Source organism: Kogia breviceps, chromosome X, assembly GCF_026419965.1.
Source record: "Kogia breviceps isolate mKogBre1 chromosome X, mKogBre1 haplotype 1, whole genome shotgun sequence".
Classification (NCBI taxonomy): domain Eukaryota; kingdom Metazoa; phylum Chordata; class Mammalia; order Artiodactyla; family Physeteridae; genus Kogia; species Kogia breviceps.
Window position 1 is genome coordinate 134,836,390 of NC_081330.1, and position 17,390 is coordinate 134,853,779.

Genomic DNA, 17,390 nt, shown 5'->3' on the forward strand with positions numbered 1-17,390 from the left:
GAGGCCATGGGCGATCATTAAGGCAGTGGCCCCTATGTAGCTTCAGGGGGTCTGGATGAGGATAGCTGTGATGACGAGTGCTATGTGGCTAACTGAGGAGTATGCGATGAGTGATTTTAGGTCTGTTTGACGTAAGCAGATTGAGCTAGTTATAATTATTCCTCATAGGGAGAGCATTAGAAAAGGGTAGGCTATGTGTTCCGTCAGTGGGTTGAGCAGGAGTGTGATTCGCAGCACGCCGTAGCCGCCGAGTTTTAGTAGTACGGCTGCAAGGACCATGGGGCCTGCGATGGGGGCTTCTACGTGTGCTTTGGGTAGTCAAAGATGTAGCCCGTAAAGGGGTATTTTTACCACGAAGGCTATTATGCAGGCTAGTCATATGAGGGTATTGGATCAGGAGGCAGATAGAGGTTCGGCTCAGTACTGTAGCAGGAGGAAGTTTAGAGTTCCTGTTGTGTTTTGTAGGTATGTCAGTGCCACTAGTCGTGGGAGGGATCCTACTAGTGTATAGAATAGGAAGTAGAGACGTGCGTTAAGTCGTTCTGTTTGATTACCTCAACGGGTGATAATGATGAGGGTTGGGACCAGTGTCGTTTCAAACATGATGTAGAATAGGATTAGTTCTGTGGCGGTGAATGTCATGATGAGGGATGTTTGAAGTATAATTAGTATTGTAATGTAGAGTTTTTTCCGGACGGGTGGTTCTTTACGGAGGTGTGATTGGCTTGCTATTAGTATTAATGGAAAGAGTCATATTGTTAGCATTAGAAGTGGTATGGAAAGGGAGTCGGAGAAGAACGTTAAGGAGTAGTTAAGACTATTGTCGTTGAATTGGTTGAGGAGGAGTAGACTTGTAAGGCTAATCATTAAGCCGTGGGCTGTGGAGTTGATTCAGATTAGGTTATTTTTTGACAATCAGGTCAGGGGTACTAGTATGATAGTAGGAACAATGAATTTTAGCATCGGAGGAGATTGAGGTTTTGTACGTAGTCGGTGCCATATGTGCTGGAGATTATAACTAGTAGAGCCAGTCCGATGGCTGCTTCGCAGGCTGCGAATACCAGGAGGATGATTGGGACTATGCTGGCTAGGATAAAATGTGAGTCTAGAGCGAGGAGGGCCGTCAAGATGAATAGCGATAGCATTATGCCCTCTAAGCAGAGTAGTGCAGATATTAGATGGGACCGGTATATTAGTAGGCCCACGAGGGATATGGTGAAGGCTATTATGATGTTGATGTGGATTAGGGGCACTTGGTATTTGTGAGTTTGATCACAGTCTAGTGAGTCGAAATCACTTGTTTTGTTTTAAACTAAGTACCATGTTCAGCTCATTCTAAGCCCCCTTGGGCTCATTCGTAGGCCCAACTAGCTGCTAGTAAGGAGATTAAGAGCAGGGCGGTGGTAAGTGTTGTTTTTAGGTTGTCTGTTTGGATTGCTCAGGGGAGAGGGGGAGCAAGAGGGCAATTTCTAGGTCGAAGAGAAGGAAGGGAATAGCCACTAGGAAGAATTTTATGGAGAAGGGTAGGCGAGCCGATCCTAGGGGGTCGAAGCCGCATTCATAGGGGCTTGTTTTTTTCTGCGTACGTGTTTAGTTGAGGGAGTCAGAAGGCGATGAGTACTAGTAGCAGGGCCAGTATCGTGTGTGTTAGTAATGTCAGGAGGAGGTTTATCGTTCTTTTTCGGGGTGTACCGAAGCTAACTGATTGGAAGTCAGTTGTACTAGTTAATACTAAAAGGACTATGAGCCTCATCGATAGGTTGATACGTAGAGGAATAGCCATACGACGTCCACAAAGTGTCAATATCAGGCTGCTGCTTCGAAGCCGAAGTGGTGGTTTGATGTGAAGTGGAATTTTATTTGGCGTAGGAAGCAGACGATGAGGAAAGTAGATCCATTGATGACGTGTAGTCCGTGGAAGGCTGTGGCTACGAAGAAAGTGGACCCGTAGATTCCGTCCGAGATTGTAAACGGGGCTTCGTAGTATTCTGATGCCTGTAGTAGGGTAAAGTAAAGGCCGAGCAAGATTGCGATAAGGAGGGCCTGAAGCATGTGTTTGCGGTCTCCTTGCATGAGACTGTGGTGGGCTCAGGTAATGGATACGCCAGAGGCTAGTAATACGGAGGTGTTGAGAAGTGGGACTTCAAAGGGGTTTAGTGGATGAATGCCCGTTGGTGGTCAACACCCTCCCAGCTCGGGGGTGGGTGCGAGGCTTGGGTGGTAGAAGGCTCAGAAAAAGCCCGTGAAAAATAGGACTTCTGATAGGATGAACAAAACGATTCCATATCGAAGTCCTTTTTGGACGGTTGGTGTATGGTGGCCTTGGAAGGTGCTTTCTCGGAGGACATCTCGTCACCATTGGTACATTGTTAGGGCGTTTGTCAAGAAGCTCAGGGTCAACAGGAGAGTCGAGTTAAAGTGAAATCATATAATTAGGCCTGATGTTATGAGGAGCGCGGAGAGAGCTCCTGTGAGGGGTCAAGGGCTTGGGTTTACTATGTGGTATGAGTGGGTCTGGTGGGTCATTATGTGTTGTCGTGTAGGTATAGGCTCACTAAGAGGGTGAATACATAGGCCTGAATTAGGGCGACAGCAAACTCGAGAATAGTTAGGAGAGTGAGAATTACGAATGTGATAAGAGCTGTAAGTAGGCTCGTGTTCGTTAATGCAAGGGTTGCCATGCCAACTAGGTGTATTAGTAAGTGGCCTGCTGTAATATTAGCAGTTAGTCGTACGGCCAGGGCTACCGGCTGAATGAGTAGGCTGATGGTCTCGATAATTACTAGTATAGGGATGAGGAAAGTGGGTGTGCCTTGTGGTAGGAAGTGGGCCAAGGATGCTTTTGTTTTGTTGCGAAAACCCACGATGACGGTGCCGGCTCATAGGGGGATAGCTATTCCTAAGTTTATTGAGAGTTGTGTAGTGGGTGTAAATGAGTGAGGTAGTATTCCAAGGAGGTTAGTGGAGGCGATAAATAAGATAAGTGAGATGATCACTAAAGATCATGTTTGCCCTTTGGAGTTGTGTGTACCCATTAGTTGCTTTGATGTAAGTTTGGTTAGTCACTGTTGAATAGAGACTACGCGATTATTAATTAGTCGGGTTGGTGTTGGGAATAGAATGATTAGGGTGATAATAGGAATCCCCAGTACTACCGGGACTGTGAAAGAGGCAAATCGATTTTGCTTCATGTGGTGTTTCAAGGGGTTTGTTGTTCCTGTGTTTTAGTGGGGGTTAGTTTGGGGTTGGGGGAGTAAAGGTGATTTGAAATTTTCAGTTGGAGTAGGATGAAGAGAGTTATGTATACTGATAAGATAGTAAGGAATCATGTTGATGTGTCTAGTTGTGGCATATCATTAAGGGGAGCCTTGGCTCTCAATCTTTAACTTAAAAGGTTAACGCTAGATTAACTTCTTAATGAGATTATAGTATGGAGGTAGATGTTTTTTCAAAGCTCTTCAGGGGTACTAGTTCGAGGACGATTGGCATAAAGCTGTGGTTTGAGCCACAGATTTCTGAGCATTGTCCATAAAATAAGCCTGGCCGTGTTGACCTCAAGGTTGTTTGGTTTAGGCGTCCAGGAATTGCGTCCGTTTTCAGGCCTAGGGAGGGTACGGCCCACGAGTGCAGTACGTCTTCGGAGGAGACCAACACACGAATTGTCATTTCTACGGGTAAGACTATTCGGTTATCTACTTGCAGTAGTCGTAGTTCCCCTGGTTTTAAATCTGATGTTGGGATTATGTAGGAGTCGAAGTTTAAGTCTTCGTAGTCTGTGTATCCGTAACTTCAATACCACTGGTGGCCTCTAGTTTTTACGTTGAGGGAGGGGCTGTTGATTTCGTCTATCATGTAGAGGATTCGCAGGGAAGGTAGAGCAATTACAGTCAAAATGATGGCGGGGAGGATGGTTCAAATGCTTTCTACCTCTTGGGCATCTATTGTACTCGTGTGAGTGAGTTTCGTTGTGAGTATTAAAGTAATGATGTAGAGAACTAGAGAGCTGATCAGAAAGACAATGATTAATGTGTGATCATGGAAGTGCAGAAGTTCCTCTATGATGGGTGATGTTGCATCTTTGAAGCCTAATTGGAGGGGATATGCCATGGAGATATACAGGGCTTTCACTTGTAATTTAACTTTGACAAAGTTATGTAAGATTTTACTAATATCTCATGTATAAAGAAAGCCATAGTGGTTATGGTGTTGGCTTGAAACCAAGCAGAGGAGGTTCGATTCCTTCCTTTCTTGATCATTTTGGGTTGCTATATGTTGGTTCTTCAAATGTGTGGTATGGTGGAGGGCATCCGTTTAATCATTCAAGATTTGTGGAGGTGAGATCTACTGTAGACACTTCTCGCTTGGATGCGAACGCTTCTCAGATGATGAAGACCATCAGTATAGCCGCAGTTAGTGAAATAAATGAGCCTATTGATGAGATGGTATTTCACGTTGTGTAGGCATCTGGGTAGTCGGAGTATCGTCGGGGCATGCCGGATAGGCCTAGGAGGTGCTGTGGGAAGAATGTTAGGTTTACACCTACAAATATGATGAGAAAGTGGATTTTTGCCCATGTTGAGTTAAGTGTGTATCCTGAGAATAATGGGAATCAGTGGACGAAGCCTCCTATGATAGCAAATACAGCCCCTATTGAAAGCACGTAGTGAAAATGAGCTACTACATAGTAGGTGTCCTGGAGGACAATGTCCAGGGATGAGTTGGCTAGGACAATACCAGTTAAGCCTCCTACTGTGAATAGAAAAATGAAGCCCAGGGCTCATATCAGAGCAGGGGATCATTTGATGTTGCCTCCGTGAAGTGTAGCCAGCCAGCTGAAAACGTTCACTCCCGTGGGAATAGCGATGATTATGGTTGCAGATGTGAAGTATGCTCGTGTGTCTACATCCATGCCTACTGTAAATAGATGGTGGGCTCATACGATAAAGCCTAGGAATCCAATAGAGATTATAGCTCCAACTATTCCCATATATCCGAAAGGCTCTTCTTTTCCGGAATAGTAGGTCACAATGTGTGAGATTATTCCAAAACCAGGTAGAATTAGGATATAGACTTCAGGGTGGCCGAAGAATCAAAATAGGTGTTGGTATAGGATAGGCTCTCCCCCTCCTGCTGGATCGAAGAAGGTCGTGTTTAGATTTCGATCGGTCAGCAGTATGGTGATTCCGGCTGCTAAGACGGGTAGGGACAGAAGGAGCAAGACCGCTGTAACCAGGACAGACCATACGAAGAGAGGTGTTTGATATTGAGTTATGGCAGGGGGTTTTATATTAATGATAGTTGTAATAGAGTTAATAGCCCCAAGAATTGAAGAGACACCAGCCAAATGCAGGGAAAAGATGGTTAGGTCGACTGAAGCTCCTGCATGTGCTAGGTTTCCGGCTAGAGGAGGGTAGACTGTTCAACCTGTACCTGCACCGGCTTCGACTATTGAGGACGCTATTAGTAGTAGAAATGAGGGAGGGAGTAATCAGAAGCTTATGTTGTTTATACGAGGCAATGCTATATCAGGGGCCCCGATTATTAGGGGAACTAGTCAGTTTCCGAAGCCGCCAATCACGATAGGTATAACTATAAAGAAGATTATCACGAAGGCGTGGGCTGTCACTAACACATTATAGACCTGGTCATCCCCGAGGAGTGTGCCTGGCTGGCCTAGTTCAGCGCGAATTAGTAGGCTTAGACCAGTGCCTACTATCCCTGCTCAGGCACCGAACAGTAGATGTAGGGTGCCGATGTCTTTATGGTTAGTTGAAAACAATCAGCGATTTATGAACATAGGTAAAATGGTCGAGTAGGCATTAGACTGTAAATCTAAAGACAGAGGTTGAGCCCTCTTTTTGCCAAGTCCTGTAGTGAATAATCATGTTGAATTGCAAATTCAAAGGAGCAGCTTCAATCCTGCAGGGACTTCTCCCGCCTTTTTTTTTCTCGCGGCGGGAGAAGTAGATTGAAGCCAGTTGATTAGGGTATTTAGCTGTTAACGAAAAGTTCGAGGGAAGCGTATCCCTCCAATCTAGTGAGGGCTTAGCTTAATTAAAGTGTCTGATTTGCATTCAGTTGATGTAAGATATAGTCTTGCAGTCCTTATTGATCAGGAGTTAAGTGAAGTGTACTTGCTTAGAGCTTTGAAGGCTCTTGGTCTGGATTTAGCCTAAACTCCTATAGTAGGATGGAGAGTATCGGAGTGAGGGGTAGGAGTATTGTGGATATGACGATTGCCGTTGGTAGGAGGGTTATTCGCTTCGTAGGGTGAAATTGCCGTTTTATTTTTATGTTGTTTGTGGAGGGGAATAGGGTTAATGCTGTTGAGTAGGTGAGGCGTATGTAGAAGTATAGGTTTAGTAGAGCTGTGATGGCTATAAAGGTTGGTACGATAAGTCTTTCGTTTTTGGTCAGCTCTTGGATGATTATCCACTTAGGCGTGAACCCTGATAGTGGTGGGAGTCCTGCCATGGAAAGCAGAGTGAGTATAGTAAAGGTTGTGGTAATTGGTATCTTGTTTCACGTTTGCGATAGGGATAGTGTAGTGGTAGTTGAGTTGTGAACAAGTAGTGTAAATATGGTGAAGGTTATTGTGATGCAGATTAGTAGGTTTAGCGAGGTTATGGTGGGGTTATAGAGTAGAATGGTTGTTATTCACCCTATGTGAGCAATTGATGAGTAGGCCATAATTTTTCGGAGTTGTGTTTGGTTTAGTCCCCCTCAGCCTCCGATTAGGATGGAGAGTAGGGATATGGCTAGCATCAGGTTTACGTTGATTGATGGTGAGATTTGGTAGAGGGTGGACAGGGGGGCTAGTTTTTGGTCATGTAAGGAGAATTAGGCCTGTGGTTAGGGCAATGCCTTGTGTGACTTCGGGTACTCAGAGGTGGAATGGTGATAGTCCTAGTTTGATAGCTAGGGCTATTGTTGTTAGTACAGATGCTGTTGGGTTGAATTTTTTTTTTTTTTTTTTTTTTTTTTGTGGTACGCGGGCCTCTCACTGTTGTGGCCTCTCCCATTGCGGAGCACAGGCTCCGGACGCGCAGGCTCAGCGGCCATGGCTCACGGGCCCAGCCGCTCCGCGGCACGTGGGATCTTCCCGGACCCGGGCACGAACCCGTGTCCCCTGCATCGGCAGGCGGATTCTCAACCACTGCGCCACCAGGGAAGCCCGGGTTGAATATTTTGGTAATGGTTCATTGGCCGGAATATAGCAAGTTGATTACGACCGCCATTATGAGTAGTATAGATGCGCAGTGGCCTGGGTTAGGAAGTACTTAGTGGAGGCTTCTATGGCTCGAGGGTTGAAGACTTTTATCCTAATGGGGTTTATGGCTATGGTGTTTGTCTCGAATCCGATTCAGGCGAATAGTCAGTGGGAGCTGGTGGTTACAATTATTGTGCCTAGGATGAGTGTTGTTAGTGTGATAATGGAGACGGATGGATTTATTAGTATGGGAAGGGTATAAACCAACATTTTCGGGGTATGGGCCCGATAGCTTGTTTAGCTGACCTTACTGTAGATTGTAGTGTAGCAACGTGGTAGCACGGAGAACTTTGAATTCTTAAGGGCAGGTTCGACTCCTATTATTCTAGAAATAAGGGGGTTTAAACCCCTATTATTTACCCTATCAAAGTAACTCTTTTGTCAGACATATTTCTTATGTTTGGGGGGGAATGCCTGCTGTTATGATGGGTATTGAGATATGTCACATGCAGAGAGCCGGGGTTAAAGGGAGGAAGCTTTTTCAGAGTAGGTGTATTAATTGATCATATCGGAATGGAGGGTAGGAGGCTCGGATTCAGAGGAAGGATATTGTGAGTAGTAGTGTTTTGAGGACGAGGTTGGTTGTGTACGTTTCTGGCATGTGGGGGTTGTGGAATGGTCCTAGGAATAGGATGGTTGTGAGTATGTTTATCATGATAATGTTTGCGTATTCTGCCAGAAAGAAGAGGGCAAAGGGGCCAGCTGCGTATTCTACGTTGAAGCCGGAGACGAGTTCTGATTCTCCTTCTGTTAGATCAAAGGGGGCTCGGTTGGTTTCTGCTGAAGTGGAGATAAATCACATTATGGCTAGTGGTCATGAGGGGAAGAGCAATCAGAGTTGTTCTTGGGTTGTGGTTAGCGTTGATAGGGTGAAGGAGCCGTTTATCTGTAGGACTGATAGGAGGATGATAGCTAGTGTTACTTCGTACGAGATTGTCTGTGCTACTGCTCGGAGAGCTCCGATTAGTGCGTATTTTGAATTGGAGGCTCAGCCGGACCATAGGATGGAGTGAACGGCTAGGCTAGATATCGCCAATATGAATAGTACTCCTAGGTTTATGTTAATGAGGGGGTATGGTGTAGGTAGGGGGCTTCATATTGTAAGGGCAAGGGTTAGGGCTAGTGCGGGTGCAGTGATGAATATGGCGGTGGAGGATGTGGCTGGCCGCAGGGCTTCTTTAGTGAATAGTTTGATTGCGTCGGCAAAGGGTTGTAGTAGGCCACACGGGCCTACGATGTTGGGTCCTTTTCGAAGTTGTATGTAGCCTAGGACTTTGCGTTCTACTAGTGTTAGGAATGCCCCGGCTAGAAGGACAGGGAGGATGAGTGTTAGGATGTTAATTATAAACGTTTTGTTGGGGAGGGGATTTGAACCTCTGGGTAGAAAAGCTTAAGTTTTATGCAATTGCCTGACTCTGCCACCCCAACAAAGCCCTGGTCTTGGGCAGATGTGATTTGCGCTACTTATTAAATTAAGATTAGATCATTTATTGTTTGAAGGCGCTTAGTTTAAGTTGGCCTTATTTCTCTTGTGCTTTCGTACTAGGAGAAATGCGTAACAGATAGAAACCGACCTGGATTACTCCGGTCTGAACTCAGATCACGTAGGACTTGAATCGTTGAACAAACGAACCCTTCATAGCGGCTGCACCATTAGGATGTCCTGATCCAGCATCGAGGTCGTAAACCCTATTGTCGATATGGACTCTAGAATAGGATTGCGCTGTTATCCCTAGGGTAACTTGTTCCGTTGATCAATACTTTGGATCAATAAGTGATATTATGCTTTGGCTAGTAGGCCTAGGCTTTAATCACTCGGAGGGGTTTTTATACTCCGAGGTCACCCCAAGCTGCCCCAGGCAAGCTGTCTGCTCTGTCCTGGGGAGGCCTCTGTGGCGTCAGGTAGAAGACACAAGAGGTACCCGTGGGGCCTCCCTCACGCAGCCCAGTGGCCAGCACCCGCCTACTCACCTCATCACTCGGGATGGACAGAGAGTCAGGGAATCCATGGCATCTCCTGGTCCTCATTTCTTCCCAGCACTGCCCACACGGAAGTTGCTAAGCAACTGTGTGCCGGCTGCACAGAGAAGACGCTCATACACACGGCCCTCTCCCAGCACCCGGGGCTCTCGAGGTCAGGCCCCTCCCAGGGTATGGAGCTCAGCTGAGCAGGTTCCCAGCAGGCCCCGGGGCTCTCGTGGTCAGGCCCCGCCCAGAATATAGAGCTCAGCTGAACAGGTACCCAGCAGCCTCCGGGGCTCTCGTGGTCAGGCCCCGCCCAGAATATAGAGCTGAGCTGAGCAAAGACCCAGCAGCCAACGGGGCTCTCGTGGTCGCGCCCCTCCCAGGCTATGGAGGTCAACTGGGCAGGTACACCGGCAAGGCTGGGCACACAGGAACTGTGCACGTAGCCCTCATTTCAGAGCACCCCAGCTCACCCTTTGGTCAGAGCTGACAGAAACCACCTCAGAGCAGGGCCTGAACTAACAAACAGCAGCTCCGGGACAGGTCTGTGACCCTGGGCTTCACTCTGTGCGGCCTCCTTCCACCGGGTCTTGCAGAGGCTTCCACCGCAGCCGGGGCACCAGGCCTCTGTTTTCACCCACCAGCCCTCCTCTCCCTGACTCCTGGGTTCCTCTCATTAGGAGAGGTTCTTCTTGAATCTGTCTCCCACTCATGGACCAGACAAAACGATTAGAAAACAAGCCGGAGCTGCAGCCCCTTGTCTATCTTGACCCTCAGGACCCACACCCCTTCCTTGGACCCGGGCGGTGCAGCCAGACCTATTTTCTGCAACTTTGAGCCCCTGAGGGGCGAGGATTGGCTGACCTGGGCAGCGTGACCCGGCCGGCCAGCCCTGCCCAGGTGTGCCTGGGCTGAGGTCAAAATAAACCCCGCTCCAGGCAGCAAGAGCACCTGCAGCTGTGCCTGACGCCATATTCTCTGCCCCGTCAGCAGTCTCGAGGCTGGGCTGTCGGGAGGGAGTAGGGCCCACGGCTCTGTGCGTGGCCCGGTGCGAGTGGGGCTCTGCTGGACTTTCTGCAGGAGTTGCCGGGCTGCCACCTGCTAAAGAAGAGGATGTGTCACCCATACCTGCCGCTGGAATTTCCCCCCGGCAGAGGTGAGCAAAGAAAAAAGCAGTGGGGGCGGGGACAGGAGGGGTACGTCAGGCAGGGAAATGGAAAGCTTGCAAAAGCGCTCCCGGGGCCAGGACCATCCTGGCTCACCTGCAGGCCCCAAGTCGGCCTGCGTGCGGTGGCTGGTGTGGTTCCACGGGCCTTCCTCTAGGATTTCAAGTCTTTGCACACATTCAGGTGTTTTACCTGGGAAGGGTGGGAACGGTTCAGCAGCAGCTGGCCTGCGGGTCAGCTCCCGTTTACTCAGGGCCGCGTCGGCACGGTCCGCCAGCTTTGCAATGAGGACGCGCCTTGCGGGGGGGCTGCTGGCTGCGCGGGAGACGATTCCCCACCTCTGACCAACTTCCGAATTGTGTCTCCTGGCCTGCTGAGGTGCTCAGTGTCTGGGAGCCCAGGAGCCAGCAGCCTAGTGGGGATGCCGGGGACTCTCAGGGCCTTGGTCGATGTCTCTCCCGGCAGATACCCTAGCGAAAGTGGGGAAAGTTGGGGGATTACAGGTGGGAGAGAGTCACGGTCTCGTTTATGCTTCAGAAAGACCACGTTGGGGTGGGTTGTGAGACGCACCGTGGGGCAGGGAGCTTTGCCAGACCTGATGGAGGAACCAGGCACAAGACTGGGCTTGGGTCAGGGCTGTGGGCCCAAAGGGGAATTAGTGTGGGAAGTGGCCACAGGCTGTTGTCGAAGTATCGGCTTCCCTGTGCACCGAGGCCGAACAAATACAGAGACAGGTTTTGGAGAGAGAGAGAATTGGCTTTAATTTTCTGCGAGGCAGCAGGGAAGACACAGCCGGCTAGAACTCAAGAACTGGGCACCCCTCTTTGAATATCAGGGAAAATTTGATATGTGGGGCTCCCGCAGTCCGGGGTACAGGATAAAGATCAAAGTAGTGAAGGTCTTGCGTTCCTCCTTTCCTTTACATTATTTCAAAACGGTCACAGCTGGCATCAGGTTGCCCGGTAATTGGGGTCCGGCAGTCTGGTAATTGCGTCCGTTTGCCTCTGGTTTATCGGCCGGTGGCCTTGTTTCTGAAATGAAAAACTAGGGGATGATTTCTTATGAGGGGCGTATAGAATCTAAGAGCGTTACGTAACAAGGTTCGGGAGTGAGAGGCAAGGGCTGGAACTCACACAGTTAGGGGCGATGGGTGCCGAAGGTAAATTCCATAGTGTCAGGGAGTGGGGTTAGCTTTGTGAAGTACAAATCTACTTACTACAGATGAGTGACAAAGGAAAACAAGGAGAGATGAGCTCTTTCAGACCAGGTCACATTTCTTCTCTAGGCTGTTCATTGTTCCCTTATTTCCCTTGTTTTCGGGGCAGGGGAACTTCATTTCTGTTTTTGCTGCAATAAGACTGTGGAGGAGGAGCTGACGGTCACTGGGTCACAAGGCGAGTGGGAGCCTGGGAGGCCCCAGTGTTACCGAAGCGAACGTGGGTCCGCTCGCCCGAGTGCAGCAGAGCCAGTCTACTGACACCGGGTGTGGTGGAGGAAGGTGCAGCCGTAATTGTCAAAGTGCCAATACAAGGAGGCCAGGTGGCGTGTGCTCTAAAACCCCGAGCTCCCTGACGGATTTCAGCAAAGCCATTTTAAAGGCCAAGTGAAGGAGGGGGCTCGCAGGGTATGTGATCAGCTGGTGCACAGTTCTCTGGTTGATGGTGAGGTATGGGGTGGTTAACGTTATAAATTCTTAAGACACCAGAAGCTCCCGGGCTACGTGTTCATTATGATCAAGTAGTTAATTTCTTCCACGTGGTGGTGGAGGAAGCATGCGTCAGACACTGTTATCCAGGTACCTCAGAGAGGAGCTACCGCAGAGGAGATGGGGGAGGGGTCTGTCCTGGGAAGGCCCCACAGGGTCCGGCTCGGTTACACCTGCTGCCTGGGCTCAGCAACCTGGGAAGGTGGGGCTGCTCGTGGGTGTGGGGAGCTGCAGGATCCCAGTCTTTTGAGGGGCCCGCTAGCCCCCAAGGTGAGATGGGGATGCAGTGGCTGGACAGAGGTGTCTGGCCTGGGAGAGGGGTCCAGGCTGGAAATGTCAGTGGAATCATCGCAGAGAGGGAGAGGAAAGGCAGCGTGGGGGCAGATGGATCACAGCAAACTAATGCAGGTGACTGCGGTGCTGTTGGAAGCAACTCAGAGCCACAAAGGAGTAGCCGTGAGGGCTCAGCTGAGCAGGTACCGAGTAGCCCCCGGGGCTCTCGTGGTCAGGCTCCTCCCACGGTATGGAGCTCAGCTGAGCAGGTACCCAGCAGCCTCCGGGGCTCTCGTGGTCCGGCCCCTCCCAGGGTATGGAACTCAGCTGAGCAAAGACCGAGCAGCCAATGGGGCTCTCGTGGTCAGGCCCCGCCCAGAATATAGAGCTCAGCTGAGCAGGTACCCAGCAGCCTCCGGGGCTCTCGTGGTCAGGCCCCGCCCAGAATATAGAGCTCAGCTGAGCAGGTACCCAGCAGCCTCCGGGGCTCTCGTGGTCAGGCCCCGCCCAGAATATAGAGCTGAGCTGAGCAAAGACCCAGCAGCCAACGGGGCTCTCGTGGTCGCGCCCCTCCCAGGCTATGGCGGTCAACTGGGAAGGTACACCTGCAAGGCTGGGCACACAGGAGCTGTGCACGTAGCCCTCATTTCAGAGCACCCCAGCTCACCCTTTGGTCAGAGCTGACAGAAACCACCTCAGAGCAGGACCTGAACTAACAAAAAGCAGCTCTGGGACAGGTCTGTGACCCTGGGCTTCACTCTGTGCGGCCTCCTTCCACCGGGTCTTGCAGAGGCTTCCACCACAGCCGGGGCCCCAGGCCTCTGTTTTCACCCACCACCCCTCGTCTCCCTGACTCCTGGGTTCCTCTCATTAGGAGAGGTTCTTCTTGAATCTGTCTCCCACTCATGGACCAGACAACGTTTAGAAAAGAAGCCGGAGCTGCAGCCTCTTGTCTATCTTGACCCTCAGGACCTACACCTGTTTCTTGGACCCGGGCGGTGCAGCCAGACCTATTTTCTGCAACTTTGAGCCCCTGAGGGGCGAGGATTGGCTGACCTGGGCAGCGTGACCCGGCCGGCCAGCCCTGCCCAGGTGTGCCTGGGCTGAGGTCAAAATAAACCCCGCTCCAGGCAGCAAGAGCGCGTGCAGCTGTGCCTGACGCCATATTGTCTGCCCCGTCAGCAGTCTCGGGGCTGGGCTGGTGGGAGGGAGTAGGGCCCACGGCTCTGTGCGTGGCCCGGTGCGAGTGGGGCTCTGCTGGACTTTGTGCAGGAGTTGCCGGGCTGCCACCTGCTAAAGAAGAGGATGTGTCACCCATAACTGCTGCTGGAATTTCTCCCCGTGCAGAGGTGAGGAAGGAAAAAAGCCGTGAGGGTCGCGACGGGAAGGGTACGTCAGGCAGGGAAATGCAAAGCTTGCAGAAGCACTCCCGGGGCCAGGACCATCCTGGCTGACCTGCAGGCCCCAAGTCGGCCTGCGTGCTGGTGTTGCACCACGGCCCTTCCTCTAGGCTTTCAAGTCCTTGCACACGTTCAGGTGTTTTACCTGGGAAGAGTGGGAACAGATCAGCAGCAGCTGGCCTGGGGGTCAGCTCACGTTTACTCAGGGCCGCATCGGCTCGGGCCGCCAGCTTTGCAATGAGGACGCTCCTTGCGGGGGTGCTGCTGGCTGCGTGGGAGACGATTTCCCACCTCTGAGCAACTTCAGAATTGTGTCTCCTGGCCTGCTGAGGTGCTCAGTGTCTGGGAGCCCAGGAGCCAGCAGCCTAGTGGGGATACCGGGGACTCTCAGGGCCTTGGTCGATGTCTCTCCCGGCAGATATCGCAGCGAAAGTGTGGAAATGTTGGGGGATTACAGGTGGGAGAGAGTCACCGTCTCATTTATGCTTCAGAAAAACCACGTTGGGGTGGGTTGTGAGAGGCACCGTGGGGCAGGGAGCTTTGCCAGACCTGATGGAGGAACCAGGCACAAGACCGGGCTTGGGTCAGGGCTGTGGGCCTAGAGGGCAATTAGTGTGGGAAGTGGCCACGGGCTGTTGTCGAAGTATCGGCTTCCCTGTGCACCGAGGCCGAACAGAAATACGGAGACAGGGGTTTTGGAGGAAGAGAAAGATGGCTTTATTGTTCTGCGAGGCAGCAAGGAAGACACAGCCAGCCAAACCTCAAGAACTGCGCACCCCTCTTTGAATATCGGGGGAGATTTGATATGTGGGGCTCCCGCAGTCCGGGGTACAGGATAAGGATCTAAGTAGTGAAGGTCTTGCGTTCCTCCTTTCCTTTGCATTATTTCAAAACGGTCACAGCTGGCATCAGGTTGCCCGGTAATTGGGGTCCGGCAGTCTGGTAATTGCGTCCGTTTGCCTCTGGTTTATCGGCCGGTGACCTTGTTTCTGAAATGAAAAACTAGGGGGTGATTTGTTACGAGGGGCATGTAGAATGTAAGTGCGTTACGTAACAAGGTTAGGGAGTGAGAGGCAAGGGCTGGAACTCACACAGGGGCGATGGGTGCCGAAGTTAAATTCCATGGTGTCAGGGAATGGGGTTAGCTTTGTGAAGTACAAATCTACTTACTACAGATGAGTGACAAAGGAAAAGAAGGAGTGATGAGCTCTTTCAGACCGGGTCACGTTTCTTCTCTAGGCTGTTCGCTGTTCCCTTATTTCCCTTGTTCTCGGGGCAGGGAAACTTCATTTCTGTTTTTGCTGCAAGAAGACTGTGGAGGGGTTTCAGCAAAGCAGTTTTAAAGGCCAAGTGAAGGAGGGGGGTCGCAGGGTATGTGATCAGCTGGTGCACAGTTCACTGGTTGATGGTGAGGTATGGGGTGGTTAACGTTATAAATTCTTAAGACACCAGAAGCTCCGGGGCTACGTGTTCGTTATGATCAAGTAGTTAATTTCTTCCACGTGGTGGTGGAGGAAGCATGCGTCAGACACTGTTATCCAGGTACCTCAGAGAGGAGCTACCGCAGAGGAGGTGGGGGAGGGGTCTGTCCTGGGAAGGCCCCACAGGGTCCTGCTCGGTTACACCTGCTGCCTGGGCTCAGCAACCTGGGAAGGTGGGGCTGCTCGTGGGTGTGGGGAGCTGCAGGATCCCAGTCTTTTGAGGGGCCTGCCAGCCCCCAAGGTGAGATGGGGATGCAGTGGCTGGACAGAGGTGTCTGGCCTGGGAGAGGGGTCCAGGCTGGAAATGTCACTGGAATCATCGCAGGGAGGGAGAGGAAAGGCAGCGTGGGGGCAGATGAGTCACAGCAAACTAATGCAGGTGACTGCGGTGCTGTTGGAAGCAACTCAGAGCCACAAAGGAGTAGCCGTGAGGGCTCAGCTGAGCAGGTACCGAGCAGCCCCCGGGGCTCTCGTGGTCAGGCTCCTCCCACGGTATGGAGCTCAGCTGAGCAGGTACCCAGCAGCCTCCGGGGCTCTCGTGGTCCGGCCCCTCCCAGGGTATGGAACTCAGCTGAGCAAAGACCCAGCAGCCAATGGGGCTCTCGTGGTCAGGCCCCGCCCAGAATATAGAGCTCAGCTGAGCAGGTACCCAGCAGCCTCCGGGGCTCTCGTGGTCAGGCCCCGCCCAGAATATAGAGCTGAGCTGAGCAGATACCCAGCAGCCTCCGGGGCTCTCGTGGTCAGGCCCTGCCCAGAATATAGAGCTGAGCTGAGTAAAGACCCAGCAGCCAACGGGGCTCTCGTGGTCGCGCCCCTCCCAGGCTATGGCGGTCAACTGGGAACGTACAGCGGCAAGGCTGGGCACACAGGAACTGTGCACGTAGCCGTCATTTCAGAGCACCCCAGCTCACCCTTTGGTCAGAGCTGACAGAAACCACCCCAGAGCAGGACCTGAACTAACAAACAGCAGCTCCGGGACAGGTCTGTGTCCCTGGGCTTCACTCTGTGCGGCCTCCTTCCACCGGGTCTTGCAGAGGCTTCCACCGCAGCCGGGGCACCAGGCCTCTGTTTTCACCCACCAGCCCTCCTTTCCCTGACTCCTGGGTTCCTCTCATTAGGAGAGGGTCTTCTTGAATCTGTCTCCCACTCATGGACCACACAACGATTAGAAAAGAAGCCGGAGCTGCAGCCCCTTGTCTATCTTGACCCTCAGGACCTACACCTGCTCCTTGGACCCGGGCGGTGCAGCCAGACCTATTTTCTGCAACTTTGAGCCCCTGAGGGGCGAGGATTGGCTGACCTGGGCAGCGTGACCCGGCCGGCCAGCCCTCCCCAGGTGTGCCTTGGCTGAGGTCAAAATAAACCCCGCTCCAGGCAGCAAGAGTGCCTGCAGCTGTGCCTGACGCCATATTGTCTGCCCCGTCAGCAGTCTCGGGGCTGGGCTGGCGGGAGGGAGTAGGGCCCATGGCTCTGTGCGTGGCCCGGTGCGAGTGGGGCTCTGCTGGACTTTGTGCAGGAGTTGCCGGGCTGCCACCTGCTAAAGAAGAGGATGTGTCACCCATACCTGCCGCTGGAATTTCTCCCCGGGCAGAGGTGAGGAAAGAAAAAAGCAATGGGGGCCGGGACAGGAGGGGTACGTCAGGCAAGGAAATGGAAAGCTTGCAGAAGCGCTCCCGGGGCCAGGACCATCCTGGCTGACCTGCAGGCCCCAAGTCGGCCTGCGTGCGGTGGCTGGTGTGGTTCCACGGGCCTTCCTCTAGGATTTCAAGTCTTTGCACACATTCAGGTGTTTTACCTGGGAAGGGTGGGAACGGTTCAGCAGCAGCTGGCCTGCGGGTCACCTCACGTTTACTCAGGGCCGCGTCGGCACGGTCCGCCAGCTTTGCAATGAGGACGCGCCTTGCGGGGGGTCTGCTGGCTGCGTGCGAGACGATTCCCCACCTCTGACCAACTTCCGAATTGTTTACCAGTGGAGCAGGTGTCCTGATAGGGTTTTCCTGTGTGTAACTGGTGGGTTCTTAATTAGCAGCGTGAACGGCGATCTCAGAGTTCCTGAATCAGGATGGAAATATTTATTCCCGACTTGTACAGGCGTAAAAACCTGGGGAGGCCGTGTGCACCCGGCACCCT

The 17,390-nt window shown here is 51.8% G+C and overlaps 1 pseudogene; it reads right to left on the bottom strand.

Moving 5' to 3' along the window:
* Positions 1 to 7,664: 7,664 nt before the first annotated feature.
* Positions 7,665 to 17,390, bottom strand: part of LOC136793394 (NADH-ubiquinone oxidoreductase chain 1-like) — a 31,713-nt pseudogene continuing 21,987 nt past the window's right edge.